Below are 26,700 nucleotides of genomic sequence, written 5' to 3'. Positions count from 1 at the left end.
AATATATTTCTTCCCACAAAAACATTGGAGTTGGTATACGACAAATTGTGACTCACACGTTATTTTTTCTTTAATTTCAAACTTGCGTCCTTTGGAGTCTTTTAGGCTTTTGAGATTTTGACCAATTTTACACGCCTTGCATGTTTGGCATTTTGCAAACCCATGCTGTCGTTTATCCAGCCATGACACAGGTTTGATCATCCGGAAGTGACTGTTCACCAGGGTATCCTGTATTGATGGTGCTTTACGAAAGACTATCAGCGGTCTTTCTCCTATTAGGGATCCAATTTCAGTATCTTTTTTCAACACACTCCAATATTTCGTCAAAATTTGTCTTATCTTAAAGCTCTCTTTGGAGTACGTGAGAATCATTCGTGGTTTGTCATCATCCGCTTTTGATTCTTTATTTTTGGGTATTAGTGTTTCAGTTCTCGTTTTAGTTCTTGCTCTTAGTTCCCCATGAGCAATGTCTGAGTGTTTGTACCCACGGGCAGTGAATCGATCTTTTGTTTCTTTAAATTTGTTTTCCATCTCCTCGTCCTCAAAACAATTCTGTCTCATGCACAGGAACTCTCCATACGGAATACTTCGCTTCAGTGAGGTGTTGTGAAAGCTTGTGCCGTACAAGACACTGTTTGTAGAAGTCTTTTTTCTAAAGACTGTTGTCTCAAGTTTATTATTTTTTATATAGACCTTGGTGTCCAGAAAGTCTATTTCTTTTTTTTGGATATTGTAGGTAAATTTGAGTCCTACTTTATTTTCGTTCAAAGTGTCAATGTATTTGATCAGTTTTTGCTTGGGACCTTTCCAGAGTAGGAAAAGGTCGTCGATAAATCTGAGCCATAATACCACGTCCGTGGTATATTGCTCATTTTCATCTCCCCAAACTATGTTTTTCTCCCACCATCCCATGGTGAGATTGGCATAGCTTGGGGAAAAGGACACGCCCATTGCACAGCCACATATTTGAGCGTACATGTTCTTATTAAATAGAAAGATGTTATTGGTCAGGCAAAACGTTATCATGTCGATCAACATGTTGGTGTGTCTGATTTCTGATATTGGCCGTTGTTGCAAGAAGTATTTGATTGCTTTCAGCCCTATGTCATGTTGTATCGATGTGTACAAGGACACGACGTCTATTGTTGTCAACCAGTATTCCGGGTGCCACTCAGTGTTCATTATATTTCTGAGGAAATCCCCAGTGTCTTTTATAAATGAACTGAGCGAGGGGACAATGGGTGCCAAGAAGTAATCCACATAAGATACTACGCTCTCACATAGGGAGCCACAGCTGGAAATGATTGGTCGGGCTGGTGGGTTATGTAAGGTTTTGTGAATTTTAGGTGACATTAATGACCTAATGACCGTATAGTCATTAATATCACAGCATGTCATTAATTCAAAACGTTTCACCCTAGTAAATACCAGTGGTGATTACCCAATAAATTTTGTCGCAAAGCGCCAGCTAGCGGACCACAGCGATAAAGCTAGAGAAAATAGCAATCAACTAAAATTGCCTACTGTTCCCACAATGCATCTTAAATTGCCAAGTGAGATTTTCAGTATAAATATGCAACATAAACAAAGGACAAATGTTTGTTAACCGTGACCAGGGACTTGTATAGTCCGAAACGCGTAGGTGGGAAAAACCTACAGGAGAATAAAAACAACAAGCATAATTGAAGTGGTGTGCGGCATCTTCTTAAATTAAGAAAACTTGCTGTAGTGATTTTTAGCGAGGTTGTCCCGATCTTTGCCGCCAGCGCCAGCTAAAGGACGCTCCCCCCGCTTGGGACATTTGCTCGTGATCAAGGTGTCAGTGGACACTGAAACGCGTTTGTTGTGCGAACTTTGGTAAATGAAATAAACAAAGAAATCACCTCACAGGTACCCGTGAGTGCGAATCTTTTCTTCGTGAGAGAAGTGGGAAGAATATATATATATATATATCATGTGATCAAGCCTCCTTAGAGGCGAAACGCGTCATGGCGGCAGCGCTGGCTTCACGCAATTAAATCACTTTGCACCAGCACCTTTGGGTCGACTCTTTGTTACTGGATACTTTGGTAAAATCCTTTTTGCCTTGGAGTGACAATCTTCAGGATATATATATATATCTATAAATATCTATATATATATGTCCTAAACAAATGTCCCAGGCGGGGGGAGCTCAATGGCTGGCGCTGGCGGCGAGGAATGGGACAACCTCGCTGTATTTACAACCAAATATCCTCAAAAAAGAAGACGCCGCGCACCACTTTAAAGCTGGATTGAGTGCTTTATTTTCAGTAGATTTTTCTCTCACCAACGCGTTTCGGACTTTCCAGTACCTGATCACGGTGTACAAACAATAGTCCCTTGTTTGTTTTGCAAATTTATACAAAACCTCCCACCTGGCTAATTATGATGCATTGTGGGTGTTGTAGGCATATTGCAGTTTACATTATAGTTTGTCAAAAAGTTCCCAAACTTACAGGATTATTTACAATGTTTTACGGACCAGTTAAGGCTGCGCTGTTGTTGTTTATATGAAATGAAATTATACATTTTCAAAAAATGATGAAATCATACATTATTTAGAAATGAAATCCTACATTTTTTAGAAGGTTCATGAGTCTCATCTTAGTGATTAGATAATGGCTGAGTGCCTGACATTTTTATCTAAGAGACAAAACATATAATTTGGGTAAATATCTCCTGTTAGAGATTGAATCATCGCTAAGTGCCAGATTCCAAGTTAATACCCCGACATTTATTTATTTATTTATTTTTGGCATTTATTAAGCGCGAACAATTGCCCGCAGGCGTCTCGGCGCTGTACTGTGTTACCCTCCTATTTGATCTATACAGGGTTTCAGAGGTTGAATAGCCAGGTTTTTACTTTCTTCCTGAAGGACAGTAGATTTGGGCTTGATCTTATTGTCTGTGGAAGCATATTCCACAATCTTGGGGCGGCAGCTAGGAAACGTCTGTCTCCCCAATTGACCAATCTAGTCCGTGGCACTACCAGGTCATTATGTCCTGCAGAACGTAACATTCGATAAGGGATGTACGGGACAAGGTGGTCGCACAGGAATTGAGGGGCTTGATGGTGAAGTGCCTTATAGACGATACATAACGTCTTAAATTTAATTCGGTTCCTAACAGGTAACCAGTGGAGACTTCTCAAGGATTCAGATATAGGTTTAAATTTGGGAATATTGAGGAGAAGTCTGGCTGCTGCATTTTGGATTGTTTGCAATTTCTTAATTGTCTTAACTTGGGCATTTGCAAACAAGCCGTTGCAGTAGTCCAGTGCTGATAGGACCATTGCGCTGACCAATGTCTTTCCCACATTAGTGGGGAGGAAAGGAATGATCTTCTTTACCAGTCGTAGTTTATAAAAGGCATTGGAGGCAGTTTGATTGGCATGGGCCATGAAATTTAGGTTATCATCAAAGATGACACCCAGGTTTCTCACCTTCGTGACCGGTTCAGGTACAGCTCCGAAGGATGATGGCCACCAGGTAGGGGCCCAACTGGGACTGAGGTGGCCAAAGGTGACCACCTCAGTTTTGTCGGAATTTAATTTCAAGCAGTTTGCTGCCATCCATTTTCCAATGGCCAGCATACCGATCTTGAAATTTTCCGCTACAGTTTCCCCATCATTTCTGACGGCCAATATTCATCACATACACATACACATACACATCACATTGTCCTATTGATCCTGACTCTTTGGAAACACAAATATTCTTTAAATTCTGCTATACTACCACATTTACTTGTCCTTATAATTATACTGGAATTCATTCTTAGGTTTGCAGGCATTTGTAACATTTAACCCAGAACTAATTTTTTACCAAGGGGTCTTTTTCTTTTCATTTTCCATGGAAAACAAATTGTCACTTTAGAGATGTACGTACATCTCATCGTCCCCATTCAATCCCAAAGGAGTTTTAGTTTTGAATTTGATTATCAGTTTCGATTCTAGACGTCGCAGTCTTGTGATTCGATCTCCACCTCTTTCCTCCTCCTTAATCAGAGCAATGCCAGAAAAAGTTACATCCTTCCATGTTTTGCCAGGGTGTGTTTTCAAATGCTTGGTAATTGCATAGTTGAAATCATTGCTCGTTATTGCGCGAATATGTTCTAAGATTCGCTTCTTTAGTGCGCATGTTGTTGATCCGATGTATTTTTTGCCACAAAAGCACTGTAATTGATATACCACAAATTGAGAGTCACGTGTGATTTTGTTTCTTATTTCGAATTTTCGACCTTTTGGATCCATTAGGAATTTTAGAGTTTTACCAATTTTACATGCCTTGCAAGTTTGGCATTTCGAAAATCCCATTTGTTGTCTTTCCAACCATGTTAATGGTTTGTTTAGCTGAAAGTGGCTGTTTACAACTATGTCTTTTATAGACGGCGCTAAGAATGAATTCCAGTATAATTATAAGGACAAGTAAATGTGGTAGTATAGCAGAATTTAAAGAATATTTGTGTTTCCAAAGAGTCAGGATCAATAGGACAATGTGATGTCGGGGTATTAACTTGGAATCTGGCACTTAGCGATGATTCAATCTCTAACAGGAGATATTTACCCAAATTATATGTTTTGTCTCTTAGATAAAAATGTCAGGCACTCAGCCATTATCTAATCACTAAGATGAGACTCATGAACCTTCAAAAAAATGTAGGATTTCATTTCTAAATAATGTATGATTTCATCATTTTTTGAAAATGTATAATTTCATTTCATATAAGCAACAACAGCGCAGCCTTAACTGGTCCGTAAAACTTTGTAAATAATCCTGTAAGTTTGAGAACTGTTTGACAAACTATAATGTAAACTGCAATATGCCTACAACACCCACAATGCATCATAATTAGCCAGGTGGGAGGTTTTGTATAAATTTGCAAAACAAACAAGGGACTATTGTTTGTACACCGTGATCAGGGACTGGAAAGTCCGAAACGCGTTGGTGAGAGAAAAATCTACTGAAAATAAAGCACTCAATCCAGCTTTAAAGTGGTGCGCGGCGTCTTCTTTTTTGAGGATATTTGGTTGTATATATATATATATATATGTATATATATATATATTTATATATATATATATATATATGGGAAATAGTTTAAAAAAATAAGAAAAAAACTATTCTTATGAACCAACTATTCTGGTTTAAAAAAGACATGCTATATGTAGTATGAATACATGAGTCAATGAAAGTGTCTGTGTGATTGCATGAGTGTGTACGTAGAGTCTGACTGAGTGCAGGGGTAGTGCCTGAGTGAAAAGATGAACACATGGGTAGTGCCTGAGTGAATTGTTGAGTGCAAGAGTATTGCCTGAGTGAATGCGTGAGTACATTGTAGTATCTGGGTATTTGCATGAGTGCAGAGGTAGTACCTGTATGATTAGCTGAGTGCATGGGAAGTCCCTGAGTGAAAGTGTGAGTGCAAGGGCAATGCCTGTGTTATCCTATTAGTACAAAACTTGTGCTTCAGAGAATGGATATGTGCATAGGTAGTGTATATGTGAAAGGATGACTGCCTGCCTTATTACATGAGCAACACAATGATCATTTTGAAGCAGTCTAAAGGATCAACATTATTTATATTAGAAAAAAATAAAATATAATTACATTGTTTTTGAAAATTGATGTTATCATGCCTAATATGGTATGTATTCTTACCTTTTAAGTAATTTAGATACATTACTCAATAGAAGGGTTTTATTTCAAATTCTTTTTATTGAGTTTCAAAATCAAAAAAGAGATATAGCAAAATTGTTACAGTGTCATTGTATGCCAAGAGTTAGAGCTATCACATGAGGGTTCAGTAGAAGTGTTTTAGAGTAGTATTGAACTTAACAGCATTAACACTCTTTTCAAACTTCAACAGTACCCACTATAAAGAAGAAGATAAACTGTTATTTATTCATAATATATTAAAGAAATTATATCATATTTTTAAGAACACAACATAAATTTAGAATTACATAACCGTTTCCCTTTTTTGCTGTTCTCAGATTCCACTTAACTTCACCATACACAGTGATTTCAATGTAGTATCATCATTGAACAGTGGGAAAAAAACAATCAAATTGATTGTAAAAAAACTATTTAGCGTAGAGCTTCATTTTCAATACGTGCAGCTATGTGTTTTTCTATCTACACTTTGTTAATTACTTCCTTCATCTACATTAACTCTATTATTTATCTCAAATACATTTGCCAAAAAATCGATTTTCATTTACATCTAGTGCAATAAAGACAACAAATATATAAACTATTTGCTTTTAAACACAATTTTCCAAATGCAATATGAAATACTGCAAATAATAATCCAAACACCAAAGATAAATACTAGTACTTGGCACTCCTGTCTAATTTCTGTTCACATCTTCCCAATAGGAAGAATGATGTACTAAAAACTTTGGCTTCACATTAACAAATATGAATTTGGTAAATCATAAGTAAATCTAGGTTTGAATTCCGATTAGGCATCATTGCAGTGTGTCCATTCTTTATTGCACAGTATAGTGTCCAGATGTTGTAGTAGGTCCATCATAGAAAATAATAGCCACTACTATAAACTTCTTACTGAAATAGATATTTAACTTGCATTAAAAAAAAATGCTTCCAATTTTCTTTCATTTGCTCTACAACATTGTAACGTTGAGATATTTTCCAAATCTTTCTATATGTAATGTAGACAACTTCTATGATCTACAATGCAAACATCTCTTATCCTGATTGGCTTGTTTAATCCAGGTGTTGAAATGTACTGATATCATCAAGTTCTGTTTGCATTTCAGTGGTAGAAGTAAATTAACGCTCTTCACATTTATGATCCCATCTGTAACTTAGTCCAAATAAGTTTACAATCTGTATTCCTTCATGTTCTAATACTCCAAGGATAATGATTAGAAATTCTTGTTCATCTTGTTGTATATTTAGAGTACATGTCAAAGAACCAGTGCATATATCCAAACGATGCTGAATACCAAAAGCAGTATGGATTTTACTTCTGTCAGTTACCAACTGTTGAAATACATGATGTAGTAAAAAACAGAATCTTTTTTCACAATTTCCCATGATTTCATGATAAAGATCTAGTAGATAAAACAAAACATTCATAATCACATTAGCATAACAGTTGATACTTGAACTATTTTCCACTGGTATCCTACAATGTCATCAAAAGTTTCCATTTTATTTTTCTTTATGCCTTCAAGTTTCTCTTCATTTGTTTTCTTTTTCTGAACCTCAATTGCATCTTTGACATATTTCAGTTTTGGACACACTATTCGTTTTTCATATATGGGATATTCACCTAAATCAGGAGTATAGAGTCTTCATAAACAATTGTACTCTCTTACACAATTTGCATCATGACTAATCTTTTTTGTCATCAAAATCTATCAAATACAAACCATACAATGTTCTTATTCAAGACAATGCAACGTATGCCAATCCCTCTTTAAAAACTGTACTTCCAATATTTACAAAAGCACTATCTATATTTAAAGCTTGAGATTTATAAATAGTTACTGCATATGCTGAAAACAGAAAACACAATGCCGAATCTGTCTTACCTCTTTAATCTGATCAAATTTTATAATAAAAAATTCTATTCCATCTCTGTTCTGAAATTTTACAAACTCAAAAACTTTTCCCATTGCTCCATTTACTTAAACTTCATCTACATTCAAATTACGCTGTAGAATTACACAACAGTTTATACATATATGGACATTTTTTTCTAAGCCTGCAGACAGACTTTTCCAAAGAATCCAATTTAGCCTGTAGTTTCTCTGTAAGAAGAATAGTCACTCCCTTGTGGTCAATGTTATAAATAGCATCAATTTTCACTATTTGTTGTTTTTCCAATTTGAGAAGTTGTTGATTAAATATAGAACACTCTTGCAGTGTGACATTTGGCAAACTATAGACTGTTTTTTCCAAACAATTAAATGTTTTCCTCCAAACAGAATATCGTAATCTTTGAAATATGTTGCCTTCTTAAATGTACAAATGCAAGAATATGGGGGTCCATTATGATGTCGGGCGGATCACCACCCCTGACCGGCGGTGGCGATCTGCCTGACATTTATCCCAGCACGCCCTCCAATTATCCCCTGCCATATTACAATGGTGGGGGTCACAGCCGGGTGGATCTCTGGCCTAATATGGTAGGGGTGTCTGGAAGACACCGCCATCCATATCAGGATGCCTGGCGGAGAGGGCCTTTCCATGACGGCGATGCAACCATGGAAAGGTATGCAGTCTTTTGTATTGGGGGCCCTTTGTGGGCCCCCAGGGTTTTGGGGTGCTCTTGGGGGGTACATTTGTATGCACAAGGTGACAGGCACCGCACGAGCCTGTCACTTTGTGCATGGAAATGCACAACATGCATTTTTTACATAGCGGCGGGTGTTGCTTACAGCACCGCCCGCCGCAATGTAAAAAATGCGGGATGCGACCGCCATGGTGGTGTTCGCATCCTGATTAGCATGGTGGGACCGCCACACCTATGGCGGGCAGTCCTTTTTGCCATTGAGGTGGCTGGCGGACTTTGTCCACCCGCCATCGTAACGATGCCCTAAGTTTGAGACCATGCTCACCTCATCAATAATTAAAAGTTTCTTTTTTCTTGAGAACTCTTGAGACTTCATAACAAGCTTCTCCAGATAGCTTCTGATATTCCAATTTATTATCATGTTCAACTGGTAGCATAAGTAATTGATGTAAAGTAATCCCTTTAATGCTGTGTGCTGCTAATCTAGTTGGAACAAAGCGATACAAAAGGGGATGATGGACGGAGCGTTTGAGCAAATCAAACACTCACCCCCAGTCAACTGATCTGGGTTTAATCCATCACCATTCTTTAGCCCACTCAGCCACCCCATTTCAGACATGGCTATATGCAAATCAGTCTGACCCTGTGCCTCATGGGAACAGTCCAGCCCGAACTGCCAAGCCATGTTTTCCATGGACCGGAAACAAGCATCCTGGGACCGGTTTCGGATTCATAATCCTCATCAGCCAGGCTATCTTGAATCCAGTGGCCAAGTGAGCAAGGGACTCACGTCTGAGCATACCCTGCCACACTTAGGGTGAACAAAGCAATACAAAAGGGGATGATGGACATAGCGTTTGAGCAAATCAAACACTCACCCCCAGTCAACTGATCTGGGTTTAATCCATCACCATTCTTTAGCCCACTCAGCCACCCCATTTCAGACATGGCTATATGCAAATCAGTCTGACCCTGTGCCTCATGGGAACAGTCTAGCCCGAACTGCCAAGCCATGTCTTCCATGGACCGGAAACAAGCATCCTGGGACCGGTTTCGGATTCATAATCCTCATCAGCCAGGCTATCTTGAATCCAGTGGCCAAGTGAGCAAGGGACTCAAGTCTGAGCATACCCTGCCACACTTAGGGCGAACAAAGCGATACAAAAGGGGATGATGGACAGAGCGTTTGAGCAAATCAAACACTCACCCCCAGTCAACTGATCTGGGTTTAATCCATCACCATTCTTTAGCCCACTCAGCCACCCCATTTCAGACATGGCTATATGCAAATCAGTCTGACCCTGTGCCTCATGGGAACAGTCCAGCCGAACTGCCAAGCCATGTCTGCCATGGACCGGAAACAAGCATCCTGGAACCGGTTTCGGATTCATAATCCTCATCAGCCAGGCTATCTTGAATCTAGTGGCCAAGTGAGCAAGGGACTCACGTCTGAGCATACCCTGCCACACTTAGGGCGAACAAAGCGATACAAAAGGGGATGATGGATGGAGCGTTTGAGCAAATCAAACACTCACCCCCACTCAACTGATCTGGGTTTAATCCATCACCATTCTTTAGCCCACTCAGCCACCCCATTTCAGACATGGCTATATGCAAATCAGTCTGACCCTGTGCCTCATGGGAACAGTCCAGCCCGAACTGCCAAGCCATGTCTTCCATGGACCGGAAACAAGCATCCTGGGACCGGTTTCGGATTCATAATCCTCATCAGCCAGGCTATCTTGAATCCAGTGGCCAAGTGAGCAAGGGACTCACGTCTGAGCATACCCTGCCACACTCAGGGCGAACAAAGCGATACAAAAGGGGATGATGGACGCAGCGTTTGAGCAAATCAAACACTCACCCCCAGTCAACTGATCTGGGTTTAATCCATCACCATTCTTTAGCCCACTCAGCCACCCCATTTCAGACATGGCTATATGCAAATCAGTCTGACCCTGTGCCTCATGGGAACAGTCCAGCCCGAACTGCCAAGCCATGTCTTCCATGGACCGGAAACAAGCATCCTGGGACCGGTTTCGGATTCATAATCCGAAACCGGGCTGGACTGTTCCCATGAGGCACAGGGTCAGACTGATTTGCATATAGCCATGTCTGAACTGGGGTGGCAGAGTGGGCTAAAGAACGGTGATGGATCAAACCCAGATCTTTTGACTGGGTGTGAGTGTTTGATTGGTTCAGATGCTCCGTCCTTCACCACCCCCTTTTGTACCGCTTTTGGCCGCCATAAGTGTGGCAGGGTATGCTCAGACGTGAGTCCCTTGCTCACTTTGTCACTGGATTCAAGCAAGCCGGGCTGAAGACGGCTGGAATGCCAGAAACCGGTCCTCGGAAGCTTGTTTCCGGTCCAGGGAAGGCATGGCTTGGCAGTTCGGGCGGGACTGTTCCCATGAGGCACAGGGTCAGACTGATTTGCATATAGCCATGTCTGAACTGGGGTGGCAGAGTGGGCTAAAGAACGGTGATGGATCAAACCCAGATCTTTTGACTGGGTGTGAGTGTTTGATTGGTTCAGATGCTCCGTCCATCACCACCCCCTTTTGTACCGCTTTTGGCCGCCATAAGTGTGGCAGGGTAGGCTCAGACGTGAGTCCCTTGCTCACTTTGCCACTGGATTCAAGCAAGCCAGGCTGAAGACGGCTGGAATGCCAGAAACCGGTCCTCGGAAGCTTGTTTCCGGTCCAGGGAAGGCATGGCTTGGCAGTTCGGGCTGGACTGTTCCCATGAGGCACAGGGTCAGACTGATTTGCATATAGCCATGTCTGAACTGGGGTGGCAGAGTGGGCTAAAGAACGATGATGGATCAAACCCAGATCTTTTGACTGGGTGTGAGTGTTTGATTAGTTCAGATGCTCCGTCCATCACCCCCCCCTTTTGTACCGCTAATCTAGTTGGAGCTGTTACAATACAAGATAAATGTGAATCTGTAGTTTTGTATAGATAACTGGTCAAAACCTTAATAGAGAAACCATTATAGAATGTAGGAATCCGAACCCACATTTTGTATAACATTTTCTTTTACATTTTTATTTTCATCTGCAGTATTTCCCACGTTGATGACTTTGAAACCGTAAAACTTGTTTTCTCAAGCTCTTTTCTCCTCCATCTCTTGGAATGTCACATGCAACATACTGTGTGATGAACAACAAAATAGTTTCATCGTTATCAGTTAAAAACTTTGGTGCATTCTTTATCCATATTAGCATGTGTGTATGAGGAGCATCTCTGGCTTGGTACTCCATTCTCCAAAACAAATCTGTTACCTCTTCAAAAGGTGAATTATTTTTATTGCAGATAAATGACGTCATAGCAGGATCCAAAGAACCCAGTTCTCCAGATGTCTTCAATTCAATGCTTTTTATATTTGAATTTGCATCTCTTAGAAATTCAAGTAAATCTTCCCACGCATATTCAGCACAGCTATGTGTTACAAACCACGTAGGAGCACCTAGGTTTCTTAACAAGCAATTAAGTTCTCCATGATGACAATACCAATACTCATTGGTACCACGTTGGCATACCATCAAATGAATTCACTGAGATTCTCTTTGTTCAACTTTGTCCATGAACTCTTTTGCATAAGCATATGAAAGTGCAGACAAATCGCTTTCAAACAAAAGAAGAAATATATATGGACGGCACTGCCAAAATCCCGGATCTTCACAAAATATTCTTGTTGATCGGTATTCTGAAGCTGGAATCTGTACATCCCATTCATCAAATCGTCCACTTTTAAACTTTTTTTCCCATACACTCATGGGACTTCCCTCTGCTTGTTTAATTTGAAATTACTCAATACTGTTTCCAATTATTTATTTTGAATGCAGAGGATGTATTGTATGTTCATAAATCTGTTGAATTCTGCACTTGTCCATTTTTTCAATTTGTGCAGCTGAAATTACTGTTTCATTTTCTGAGCATATTACATCTTTAGCAACATTCACACTCTTATTATACATGTTATTGGCTCTCAGGTATACTGTTGCCTTGTGAAGTTTACTAACATCTACAAACTTTTGCCAGATTTTTCAACTCTTTGTTGTACACCAATTTCTTCTCTGTCTTCTCCAACAGTTTAAATGTTTTTCCAACCATCTAAAGGTAAGTAGACAAATCTTCCTTTCAGACCTTTTTGTAAATCTGTTGGTGGAAGCTTACCTGTTTTAGGCTCAATACTAACTATGTCCTTTAGTGGGTGTACAGATTAAATAAGAATAGACTCATAGGTATTTAAATTAGTGAGTTCTTGAGGAATATGTACCAACTCTAAGCTGTTATGTACTGTTCTACCTGGCATTTTGTTTTCTTCTAATTTGGATGGCGGGTGGATCACCACTAAGCATGGGCGGATTTTGCGGATCCACGATTCGCGGATTTAGCGGATCCACGGATCGTGGATCCGCAAAATCCGCGGATTTAGCGGATTTGCGGATTGGGGGGCGGGGCTTCATCGAGTGTGTGGGCGGGGCCAAACGGACGGGGCTTCCACGCGAGCGCACATGCCTCTTGTGTGTCTAAAAGGTCAGAGACCGATCAGAGCAGCATCACAGCGGATTTTCGATGGTATATTTGGGAAGAAGGCACATCTGCCCAGCCTCCCAACGCTCACGATTTTTTTTGGGCTGATGAATGAGTCACTGCATTTGCGCTTCAACTAGTTCCAGCGGCCAAGTGTGTGTTACTATGCAATCGCGCCGAAGTGCGCAGGGGTCCCTTGAGTGAAATGTCCATCATAGTGGGTAAATGGCGGGAAGACGGTGCACACCTCGAGTGTGTGGGCGGGGCCAAACGGACGGGGCGTCCATGCGAGCATGCCTCTTGTGTGTATAAAAGGGCAGAGACCGATCAGAGCAGCAGATTAATTTTTGGGCTGATGAATGAGTCACTGAATTTAAGCTTCAACTAGGGCACATGCTTTATTGATATCTGCAAGTGTTTCCTGTTGAGGTTTATTTTTTTGTGCCAGGACCGTCGCGCCCAAATGAACCCTGCCCTTCATATTTATTCAAAAGACACCACCGTTGAAATAATTTACGATGGCGCCGGCAAGCTGCCAGCGCCATCCTGCAATAGTTACTTAATTAGCTTCAACAGGAAGCTCCAACTGTTAAAATAAAGCAGGCGCTCGAGCCCCTGCTGTATCTTATCTATTAGAGCTTCCTGTTGAAGCTAATTAAGTAACTATTGCAGGATGGCGCTGGCAGCTTGCCGGCGCCATCGTTAATTAGGCTCGCTTGAACTTTTGACCGCAAAATCCGCTCCGATCGCGGATTGCGGATTTTCGGCAAATTCGCGAGAGTTCGCGGATCGCGGATTTGCCGAAAATCCGCAAAATCCGCGATCGGAGCGGATTTTGCGCTCATGCTTAATCACCACTGCTGGCCCAGCAGTAGCGATCCGCCCGCCATCCCAAACTGAGTAACCCCTGCCATTTTGTAAAGTTGGGGATGGTTAGATGGCGGACGCAAAGTGCGTCCACCGATTTTCTGCTGGTCAGCAATCATTCCGATTGCCGGCCGGGTAAGCATGGGCGGATCTAGCGGATCTCGCGTACGCGAATTTGCGGATTAACGGATTCGCAATCCGCGAAAATACGCGAACTCTCGCGGATTGGCGGATTTTCCCGTTTTTTGTGTTGGCGAGCGTTCGCGAGGATTTGTGGACAATTTAGCAATTGCGAACTTACTTTTCGGCTCGCAACGGCCGCGACTATGTTGTTTCTACGTCTGGTTTATCATCACAGGTTCACAGCACCCTCTGTTTCACCACTGCCACCCTCTGGGACACCCATGCCACCCTCTGGTACATCCTCACTGCCACCCATTAGGTTTGTTTATCACTGTAGATTAAGGGGGTTGAAAAAAGCAAGCACACCTCCCCTACTCCAACTGCCATGAATTAATTTGGGGTTGATTAATGTGTCAGTTATTTTGAAAGTTCCAGTCTGGCTGGCACCTGCTTCCTTCCTTATCTGTAATTTGCTTTCTGTTGCAGTGCAATTTTTTTTCACAGGACCTATATGGTCTACTTGTAGCTATTCTATGAGCCTGCTGTTTGGGTCATAGCAGGGTCATAGAATAGTTGCAAACTCTGGAGGGGCCCCTCAGGAAGCACTAGAGTGAATGTTACTAATGGTAAGTTTGAACTTTTGCACCTGCTCATTGCTTTCAGTTTAGCAAAAATCGTTTTTTCTGCAATTTCGCGCGTTTTTTGGGGCGCGAATCCGTGCGAGATCGATTTCGGAAGCCGGGAATGCTTGCGAATACACGTATTTTTTTTTTGCGGCGTGTATGTTCGCGTGATTTTGTGCGTGTTCGCAAGGCGCTTGTAGCTATACGTTTGCCAAGTTACCCTAGCGGTCATACACGGGCGCGGCCATCTTGTTTGCGTGACGTAATTCCGTTTCCGGCCGCTATGTGTAATCTCGCAAAGTGTGCTGCTCGCTAGTACAATTTCGCGCGTGCTCGCGAGGAAAATCTCGCGCGAACTTACCCACGCGGTCGTGAACGGGCGCGGCCATCTTGTTTCTCATTAATTGCTATGGTTCTGGGCATGCTTTCTGTATCCTCTCTGAATCTCTGCCATCCTTTGCTTGTTTGAAGTTTATTTGATCTATTTTACTTATTATCTATCCCTCTATTTTTCTAGCTCTATATTTTTGTGTTTTCTGCTACTTTTAGTTACTTTTAAACTACTTTTTTAAACTCTTTTCTTTTCTTCTTCACTATTCTATTTCTTCTTTATCATTTAACTTTATTTCTGCCCAGACCATGGTAAAGGGAGCCGGGAAGCACCCTGAGAAGGGGAAGGGTCCCGCACCCCGTGCCCGGCTCCCGTGCGGGCGTTTGAGGGGGGAGCAAGTGGTGCCACGGGAGATCTTTAGCGCGGAGGAGGTGGGCGCACTAATCTTCTACGTCCAGTGCCGCCTCCCCAAGACCATCCTGGGAGGCGGCAAGATCGCAACCGGCTATGGCATCTGGGAGCGCCGGAAGCGGTGGGAGAAGGTGTGCCGGGCCATGTTTAAGCTCTCTGGGGTCCGGCACACCTATAACCAGGCCACCCACCGCTGGACGGATGTCATGGACCGGGAACGGGACTTGCTGGACGCGCTCGGCGTAGAGGTCCCCGGGCTTGGTGAGTAGTAGTAGCTATTCATCACTACTCTGTTTTATCCGGCTCTGTTATTTGCAAATCTTTGTTCTTTACCAAGAGCAATAATGCTGCCGATTACATTGTAGGTAAATTATATTTCAAAATCTTCTATGCATTTCAGGTGCACTGCTCTCCTTCTCAGTAGCCTTGCTTGCTACTATGCTTATTTGTTTTGTATTTTGTGTTCATTTCATTGGCCTGAGAAATTATGTATGAGTGTAGTGTAAAGATAAGAACTGCGTAATGCTAGACACTAAGGGTCATATTTTCAATTACCGGCGCATCCCTGCAAAGTAGCAGGGATGCGGCAGTAATTGTGTGCCATGCCACCACCACCCATTGGCCCAAAACGTCACAGAAGCCTTACGCATCTGTGCCGTAAAGGCGGCGCATTGCTGGAGTTGCGTGCCAACGATGGCGCAGCTCCAGCAATGCTCTGGGGTACCCTATCTCCCCAATGCTGCATCAAGCCGTACGTCGGCTTCAAGCAGACGCAGGGTTTGAGTCATGCATCATTGTCCTAAAAGTGACTGATTGACATCTTGTAGATTTCCCTCAGCCACTTTTAGGATTCGTTCCTGCGCAGGAACGCCCTCCCTTGCACCGGAACGCCCCCTGATGGCGCAGGGCTTTACAACGTGATGCATCTCCCATATGTGTTTTTTTTAAATATATACGCCGCACCAACACCATGGCGAGTCTTTTGTTCTGCCGCTGCGTCACAAAAGTCACGCAACAATGGAGGAAAATGAGCCGCAAGGGACTTCTAAATCAGCCCCAACAGACTGAAGTCCAGTCCTTCCTTTAGACACATGGCTATAAGAAGAAATAGTGGTGGTGGTGGGTGGATTGATAGTTTGAGTATTCACTGATCTGCAAGCAGGATGGACTTTGTCTGTCACTTCGCGTGCTGCGGACTGCTGCCTGCCAGGCCTAGGCAAACCTCTTCAGTAGTCTGTTTATTGAGTTACATAGGAACTTTCTAAGTCAACGGTCCGCAAATCAGGCAATACGAATAACCTAGTATACCACATGAGATAGATCCCGTGGAATAGTTGTCTATCTATTTGCTATTTCTCCAAAATATTTTGTTATTGTTCTTTTGAAATGTTTGATTTGGTTGACAAATCTCATCCATGTTTTCTGGTCTTTCTTTCTTTCATGTTGTACATCAGCTCCCCCCAAGGGCAAGAGGACACAGGAGGAGGAGGGTGCTGTTCAGGAGGATGCAGGCCAGGATCAGGCAGGCGAGGGCTCCTTTGCTGGCCCCAGTAAGTTTTAATTTTAATAAAGAGTACCTATTTTTTCCTAGCGTTCCTCATTCGATTTTTTCTAAATCGTCTTTGATCTTCTTGTAGACTGGATCTAAATTCTTATCCTGCCTCGAATATGACTCCCTGTGGTATTACTACATTATTCTTATTAGTCTGTCTGTGTAGCTAACTAAGATTGGACATTTGGCAATTCCATTGGACTCCCATTCTATTCAGCAATAGCTCTATGCACTGTCTCCTTACTGACTAGATAGTGTGGCAGAGTCATTTAGCTCCCGAAGTCACCGATGATTGATCCCCAATGATCATTTGATTATCCTACGCAGGACAAGAGTACGGAGTCACAGTCAAGAAGTGTCAGAGGCACTCATGCTTGCAAAAATTCCAAAACCTTTAGCTCATCCACTCTAGTCTGGAGGACCAAAAGCCACAGAGTCTATTTAAGTTTAAAAGCTTTATTAAAAGTAAACACATTTATTAAAATCAACTTTGTCATAAAACTATTTAACTGAAAACGGAAAAGTGCTTAGTGCTGACGATTAATTGGACACATTTCTTGTGGTCGAGCCGAGCTCTCACCTGGTTGGAACTTGATCCTGGTCGTGTTCTTAGAAGTCAAGCTTCTGTCTGTTAGGAGAAAAAGTGGTGCGTGTTAAAAATAAAAAGCAAGCATTCATCAGTTGTGCATAAAAGTGCAGCAAGACAACAGCCTTCCCTGGAAAAAGGGACATTTTTACTTTAGAGTAGACAGTCACAAATTATTACATTGTATTCTGTTTTTTTAACATTTCTTTATTACTCCTAGACCAAATATTATATAGTAGTGAGTGGTGTATTCTAACATTCTTAAATGTACTTTGTAGGTGGAACATCTGGTGGCGGGGCCAGCGCGGAGGTGGTGGTGTCGGGCGAGGAGGACTCTGGGGAGGATGCGGTGCAAGTGCCGGCGGACGGTCCTGTGAGGGTTCGCACGGTGTGGCGGGAACAGGTAAGCTATATATTCCTTACTTATTGAGATTGAAGACTGCATAGTGTGCTTTCTGCACGGGTGTATTACAAATCAACCAGGTAGTAGCCTCCTCGAAATGTACTTCGACTTAGCTGTGAAGTTTTTGGTGAGAAGAATCCCAATAAGATCTTAGATGAACGTGATGGATGGGATGAACGAAAAGCGAAAGAAGGGTGTAAGTAAGTGGGACGCGAAATTTTATGATGGCTGGCAAAGAAGAATGATATGTGTTTGCTTGGCCACCGAGGTGGCTGGGAAGGAAAGAATATGGTATGGTGCATGGCTGGGTCAATGATGAAGCAAGGATGGGTGGAAGGACAGCAGCCTGGGTGGGTGAAACAGAAACTGTATGTGTGCGTATACTTTGAATGAATGGATGCCTGGAGCATGGTATTATCTGACTCTTAGATATTACATGTGTATCTAGAGAGAGTAGATGGTCGCTGGATGAACTAAGTGTTACCTTGAAGAGCATGTACCACCGCACCCGCACGTCCATTCGAGTGTAGGGAAGGCAAGGAAAAGAAATTGTAAATTTGTCTAATACTACCATGAATAGTAGCAGTACTTTGTATTGCAACTGCAAGCACAGCATATATCCGGTTATTACGGTGGACACTCCGTACCTCTCTTAATAACTTTAGTTTAGTTGTAGTACGTCATTCATGTGTGGGTGTATCACTGTTCACTCAATATTAAGCAAAGCACCTAAAGTCATCCCATATGTCATCAAATACGTCCCATGTGAAGTGATAGATAATCAAATTATTTAGCTTCTTCATTTTCCTTTTCTAGTACTCATTTGCACTGTAGGGTGAAAGGTAAATTAATTAAGCAGTAGCCCTTGTAACAGAGTATTCTCAGTGCCACCCGTAATAGAAAAGTAATAGCTTCACCACCTGCATGTACTGGACCGGTACAGTAACGCAAGTCTGTCTCACTCATCATGGTGTGCAACTGTTTTTCTCGGGTGCAAGTTCACTGTGCTGCCATTCTGCCGGCTTGCATAAGATAACGTACCAATTTTCCTAAACAAGAGAGAAGAAGAAGAATAAGACTGGTGTACTGTCATAGTCGACTGTAATGGAAGTCCATAGTGGTCGTAGAATTTGTTCATTAAACTACCACTAATGTTAGAGCAAGGATGCAGAAGTGGGAGGTTACATAGATACTGTCCTCAATAGTTATGTACTGTGCTTTCAATTTGCTACTTGTACTGTGACCCAACTTCCGGCTCAATCACTTTGTGTTATTAAGGCTAAGGAGCATTGGTTACAGACTATGTCTTTCTTTCTTCATATAGTTGCTCCTTCCAAATCGACATCACGGAGGGAGCAGGCTCGAATGGCCCGGCAACGGAGGCTGGATGCCACTGTCGCCGAATATCGGCGGCTGGTGGCCCTGGAGGAGGAGGAGGACACGCAGTCGACCTGTGCAACCACAACATCCTCGACTGGGACAGCTGCATCCTCCTCCGTGACCCCACGGGCCGCCAGCATGCGCAGTGCTCCAGCGGTACGGAGCCGGGCTAACAAAGCCAACCGCCACCGCCAAGCAGCAGAAAGAACAGCTGCCCCCCACAGGAGCTGCAAGGCACGCCAACGCCGCCTAGGAGTCCGAATGTCCTACCTAGAGCAGGAGGTCCATAACTATAAGAACTTGGTGGAGGGCCTCCGCTTCGAGCTTGCCACCCTCCGCAAGGAGTATGATGCCCATGCCGCAAAATGCACCAGCACCAGCACCCTCCAGTAGTGGAGTGTCCCTTGCCCTTTTTTTAGAGACTTTTGGGGGGTGGGATTTGGGAGTTGGGTACTTTTTGGGACTTTTCAAAGACAATCGTTGGGGTTAGGGAGGGTCTTGAGGGAGATTATTTTGTTAGGGCTACATAAATATACATTTTTAAACTTTATCTGACCATACCTGTTTTTTACTGCTTTTCAGTCTGGTGGGTGGGGGACGGGGGTGTAACAGTAAGTTTGTTTTCCTGAACAGTCGTAGGACTTTAGTAGTACTACCGTCAATCTCTCGTCTAGTCCTAATACTCCATTATACTACCTCCCACCAAACGCTTATCTTACCTGTAATTTGTGTTAGAAATTAGGGCTAGGCCCAGGGCTGGCTCCACGTGAAATGGGGATTAACGTTGGCAATCCTGGGCGGGTGAAATTTCCTCATTGCGGTGGTACTAGTGGTGTGACACGGTGGCAGTTGCATGCCTATGGAAAAAAAGAAAACGAAACCTGGTTTGTCCTTACTGTAGCATTACAACGGTTACGGTACGATCGAGAATATAGCAGGTGACAGTACACTGACTAGAACAGTGCCACAATGTAGCCAAACTAATGGTACAGTATTTGCTTGCAAGTATAACTAGTACTTGCGTTGAATTTATTTGACATTCGCTCCTACTACTAGAAGAAATAGTACTGAAGCTGAGTAAGTCTAGAAGATATCCTCGTATTCCTTCACCAGCCTGTTGCTATGACCTTATCCTCCCCAGCAAGTGTGTGGAATTATTGATGTCATTTTAGTCAGACATCAACCAAAACAACACAGCCCGGGGGAAGAGGGTTAGGGTTTGGAAAATGGATGGGAATGGGGGTTTCTTTTTGGGTAGGTTTTGTTGAGAGAAGAAAAAAAAAGCACAGCCTGGACAAACAATAATTGAAGATAAAGAAATCTTTGGGTACAAACTAAAGCTAACCACATGCAGTCACACTCATAAAAGAAAACAATGGATACTGTATCTGTATTCTGTATGTTGTTGGAGTTGTCCTGTTGAATTTGGTAAGTAACTTGCATGCAGCAAACAATTCCTCTTATTAGCGGCACTCCTCCATTCCAGCTGACGCTTCGTCCATCAATGTTGGTGACCACTGACAGAAGACACCTGTCCACTGCCTGCCTGGCGGATGTTGACTGAAACCCGGCCTGTAATTATTGAACGGAAAACAGGAAGTGCTATTACATTACCACTGATAAATAAATATAAGGTATGTACGCTGTGTGGTGCAAAAAGTCACACTTTGATTTCCCTAATAGACAGTACAATATTTTTGAAATTGCGTGCTCTGTCTGAGTCACCTTTTTAAGGATAAATAAGTATGGCCAAAATATTATAGCGGATCTTTCCCCTCAAGGTAGGTGTACTGTAAACTGTGTTTTAGAACAAAATTTGACCTTCCCAGCAATGCTCCCACCAAGACCCTTACTAAAGCCAGTCGCAAAAATGTAGAAGACCCCCAATCAGATCTCCAAAAACGATGCCTAGCAGAAAAATGGTGACAAAACGTACTTTGAAAGTAACAGTAGGCCCAAATACACCCTTACCGACCGTGGATTGTATTCAAACCACTTGCAAGCAAGCAAAAGTATCCATAGCCAGCATCGCTCCAAGAGTGCTCTAAAACCCCAGAACTGCGTTGCAATAGAACACCCCGAAACACATGCAATCCTGCTGCTAGGGCTAACCCTAACAAACCTTAACTTACAAAAAGTGCCAAAAGGTTTTTCCTTATGGATTTTGTCCAAAACACTTCTATCCGGTATTAGACCTTCCCAGGAATGCCCGAAGAGCCGCCAACCCACCCGCAAAAAAGCACGCGACAACACCCCCAAACAGCAAAAAAGCTAAATCTCATACTTACAATATCTCTCGGGCTTCGGTCCAAACGCGCTGTGCAGCTAGGTCATCATCATAACTCCTGTTTTCCACCACGGATTTCCTGAAAGGCAAATGCAATCAAGATTAGACTGTCGCATGACCTAGGGGAAAACATGGCGTCCGCATGCTAAGCGGTAGCGCGCACCCTCCTTAGCGCTCTCTACCTTTCTCTCCCCCGATGAGAAATTGGTGTCGGGAGTCGTTTCAGCGGTGTCTTTTCTTCAGTAGCAGTAGCGGAGACCCACGCTCCCGTTCGTCGTCTGGCCGACCTTGCATGCCTGCGAAGTCGGATGTGTCCGGGCGGAGTTTAATTTTTCCACAGCCTCCCCCTGCCGCGGCGTTGGAAGGCTGCAGCCGTGGAGCTACGGCGCGGCCGCAGGGCAGCGGCGCGAGGTCATCTCCGGGCAAGTACTGGAGGGACCGCAGCAGGGATTTTCTCAGCCGGTAAGGTCCGTGTGAAGGTGGCTGGAGGAGGCACCCTACCCTCATCTTCGTTAGCGGCTGCAGCAGTGGCGTTTTCACCAGAGGCTGCAGGGTCCTTGGATGTATCAGGGGAATCAATAGTAGTGGAGGAGACCGAAGGGGCAGACATTAAGGAGTCAGGCAAGGGGGATCACTTCACTGGTGTTTGTTTCAGAGAGGCAGGTAGCTGTGAGTCTGACGTGGGAGAAAGGAAAGCTAAGGGGCCTGGCGCAAATAAAAAAAAGTAGCAGAGCCAACAAGGGTAAACCTAAGCGAGGTAGGGGCAGAGGGGGTAAGGGTAGTCAGTGCTCACAGATACTGAGCTGGCAGGACGAAAGTGCCCAAGAAAAGTGGAGAGAGAGCTTAGAAGGCGAGGATTCACTAAATGAAGTTCCTCTGACATCTCAGGAGAAGGGGGGCAAAACAGCAACAAATAAGTTGATTAAAACAGCTGCTAAGAAAAGGGCAAGCGTTACTAAACCACCCCGCATCACACCATCTCTGCGCTCTTATTTTAAGGTGTTGCCCCAGGTGCTTAGTATTCAAAACCCCCTTAGCCCTCAGCATAGTGCTAAAACAGCCCCTGAGAGTCAAATTACAAGCCCCTGCAAAACTAATTCGGGAGAAACCAGCACTATATCACTGATGGCAGAGGCAGAGGCTGCTAGGGTAGTTGAGTCAGCAAGCTTGAGCGAGGAACAAAAGAATGGTGAAGGAAACGGTGTCACTCAAGCAGACCAGGTGTGCCAGTCTCCGGTCCTGTTTCCTACCTCTAAAGAGTCTGATAAGGGGCCTGCTGCTGTCGATGCCGCACCTGTGCAGTTTCCACTTCAAGCTCAGTCAAGGGCTCAGAGGGAGCCATTAGAGTCAGCAGAAATGGGCGGAAGTGGGGGAGGTAATGGGGCAGCTGGCACCTCAATAGAGTTATTGATTAGCTCATTAAGAGCAGACATCATGCAGGGGTTTAAGGTCTCCTCTGAAAACCAAGCTGAGATTAGGGCGGCCTGTGAGGTCTTGGAGAGCAAGGTTGACCGGCTTTGTGACAGAACAGAGTCACTTGAAGGTTCTGTGGAAGAACTTAAAGCTAATTTGGGGGTAGCCCAAGTAAAAATACAAACCCTGCGAAAGGAAGGAGATATGATGCGAGAGAGAGTTGAATCCTTAGAGAATTACTCGAGGAGAAATAACCTACGCCTTTTGAGGGTTCCTGAAGGTAAAGAGGGGACCGATATTAAGACTTTTGTGGTAAAGCTCCTGAAAGACGCCTTAAATTTGGAGGAGACATCAGAATCTTTGGAAAAAGATATCCAAAGGATTCATAGAGATCCTTTTCGCCTAAAGCCTGGTAGGGAGAAGCCAAGAAAGATTCTGGTAAACTTTTTAACCTACGCACTCAAAGAAAAGATACTAAACTTGGCATTAAAAAACAGTTCCCTTAATGGTCCGGACTTTCCCTTTCAAATTCGCTCAGATCTATCAAAGTCTACGCTGGACCGGCAGTGGGAGCTGGGACAAAGGATGGAAAAGTTCCGCGCCCTGGGCGCAACAGTGCAGATGAGGTTCTGGAGTTCTGGACTTTTTGGTTCCATCCAGAGGTGTCAGGGACAACACCCGAAGACCCCGGAGTTCAACCTGTCTCGGTGCACAAACAAACAGAAACACGGGCTTCTCGATGGTGGCGTCAAAGACCAAAGGTTTATTACTGCAGGGACACAGAAGTCACAGAAACTGCACACGGGCAGTGTCTAGGAGCCTGTTCAATTTGTACAAAGAGGGTTGTTCCTTATATACTAAATATTCTGCTCGGGGCAAATTCTTTACATGTTACCACAGTTCTAAACATTCGTGTCTTAAACAATAAATATTTGGCGTTGCACAGGAATCGTCAACAGTATCTGATGTCAAAACATTACGAATGAGGGGTTCCCACTAGTCCATCATAATCCTATGTCAATTCTTCATTCAAGACCCGGACCGCCTCATCGTAAATTTCGTTACCTCCCCCTAATAAAGGCCCAGAAGGAAAAGAGCAGAGCCAGGTGTGGAAGATAGAAAGACAGGATAAGAGATGTTTGTGGGTCGTAAATGGGCACGGTTACCAGCTTCGGCCGCCTAATCATGATCAGGCCAACGAACACAAGAACCAGTATAGCAGGACTGGCCTCAGGCTGGGGAGGCAGCTCTTGCCGAGTCATGCTGCCACAGCGTTGCTGGCCTAAGGTGCACGTGTCACTCGCAAGGTGAATCGCCGGCTAAAGCCTACGTGTCCTTAAATGAAAAGAGGTCATTGTGTGTCCATTGACTATGTGAGGGCAAGGAATACAAAATGGCTTCCGTGTCCTAAGATGGATGCCATGGGTAGGACAGAAATGTGTTTGTAACTGGAGTGCTCTTGCTCGTAGCATAGCGAAAACACCAGGATATACTAAATGGATCATTTGCGGTCCACTGATACCAAAATTATGTATTTACGACAATGTTACAAACACGAGTAAAATCGTCACGGAACCTCAGGCCCTCCTTTTGCCCTTACATAGGCAATTACTCAGTCTATGTCAGAGTCAGAGTCTAATTCTATGCTCATTAGGTCAGTGACATGTTGTTGTATCATCATCCTGTCTCGTGCCTTTTCTCCTAATGCAGGTGGTTTTCTGAAACAGGTTGCAGCACAGAGACTACACAGAGCGGGACCACATTGGATAATAAGACAGCACGAGAACAGAAATACTAGGATGACACCAATGACCATCAGAACCTTCCATCCCCACGCTGATACCAGAGTCCAAAACCACTCCATGAAGGACCAGTTTCCCTTATCTACGTGTATAGAGTCGGAAATCTTGTGTAGCTTAGAGATTGCTTCATAGACTGTTGGAGCATTATTTGGAATAAAGACACAGCAGCTCGATTGGATCATTCTGCATACCCCACCTCGATCTGCAAGTATTACGTCTAGAACCATACGGTTCTGCAACGTCATGAGACGATCCGCCTGAAGCTCAGCTGTTAAATTACTAAGGGCACCAGCAGTTTCTGTAATAGTAGATTCAACTACCCGTGTTAGTTGACGTAGATTTCTACTATTTGCCATAGGCCCCCAAAACGGAAGGAAACCTTTGAAAAAGTCTCCAGCTTCTTGACCAGCGGTATCTTCCTTGCTGAAGACACCTCTTGCTACTCTGGTCTTGTGATAATCTGAAGAAGCAGTGTATGTCGGAGGTAACAATCGAGCAATATAACATGAACCTGAGAAGTCAGCAGGCAGCCATGTATAAGCTCTGTCCTGACAGATGAAGTAGGTACCCCTAGCAGTCAGAAAGGCAGGGGAGGAGTTAGACGGAAATACGTAAGTCTCAACGCACTCACTCCTCCCTAGCTGAGCTCTCGGATTTCTCCCATTTCCTTGCAAACAGACTTGACCTCGGTGAGGCACGACCCAAACTGAAGTGGAGCTTTTACGCTTGCTTTCTCCCAAACTAAGGCGATACTCTGTAGAGTTCCAACTCAAATACACCCGTAATTCATCTCTAGGGTAAGATGGAGTATTATTGACGTCTTTAATCATATCAATAATTCCCTGGACTAAAGCTTTGTTGGCTGAGTTGTATTTAGTGGACCGTGGTGGACGCGGAGGATAGGTCTCAAGGGCATATGAAAAAATGGTCTGAAAGGCCTGAAATGATCCATTGTAGCTAAAAGGCAAGACTAAATAGGGAATGCCTTTATCCATAGTGTGAGGTATCAAGCCACACACCCAGCAGTCTGTAGTATTAACTACCAGTTGGTGTTGATGCAAGAGCTGTACAAATGTATTGTTAATAAATTCTGAGCGTCGAGCTTGTTCGTGTTCAGGAAATGAGTGAAAAGAATGCATAGAAGAAACCGTAGAAGTAGTAGGATCAAGGGGATGTACTGTAGTTACTGGCATAAAAATCAAATGTACACCAAAGATGATTCCACCCACCAACGTTATCAAAACGATTAAAAACGTAACTGCACATTGCATTAGAAAGCATTTGCTGTGAAGTATTCGGTACAGTCTATTTCTGCGAACATAAATTACATTTTCTCGTTGCAGCTCAGGAAGCTCCATCTTCTACGACCGTTCGCGACCACTGATGATGTGTACGTAGATGAAAATGCCTCTATCAGCCCTGGGAGTTCCCAGAACTAACAGAAAGATCGACCTTGCGTCTGACCCCCGCAGATTCAACTAGGCACACAGCCACGACCCTACGGCTACCCAGACGGCAAGGCAATTTTAAAACAAAGAGAAACAATACAAAGTATTAGCAAACTTCCTGGCTGGAGGCAATGTATAGAAAATTCAAATCTGAAAATAGGCAGTTTCCTGCTTTATTTGTCCATATTGCGAGAACGTAAGTTGTATCTCAGTTTTGCAGGAGCTGTCTGATCTGGAAACAATGTATTTTCAACTGACGTTGCAATGTTCACGTTCGCAGATGGCAAATGTTCTTTTGGTGCAGATGGCAAATGTTCAGGGTTCAAAAGAGCAGTTTCAGGAGGAGAGTCAGAATTTGGTGAATCCGTGATCAGTTCTGCATCGCTGAAAGGCATGAACCTGGGGACTTGTTCTGTTTCAGAGGCACCGATTCCTTTCTTTACCCAGTTGTCGTAAGGAAGTGGCAGAGGCACACGTTTGACGTGTGTCGTATGGATCCAGTTTTTCCTTCCGGCCACACGAATAGCAGTTCTCGTTGCTAGTAGGACTTGGAAAGGGCCAATGAATCTGGGCTGAAGATTTTTCGTTCTTGCAAAATTTTTGATGACCACCTGATCACCCGGTTTCAGCTGATGGCCTGGACTCT

The sequence above is a fragment of the Lissotriton helveticus genome, chromosome 5_1, assembly GCF_964261635.1.
Source record: "Lissotriton helveticus chromosome 5_1, aLisHel1.1, whole genome shotgun sequence".
NCBI classification, from domain to species: domain Eukaryota; kingdom Metazoa; phylum Chordata; class Amphibia; order Caudata; family Salamandridae; genus Lissotriton; species Lissotriton helveticus.
This window is presented reverse-complemented; position numbering follows the sequence as displayed.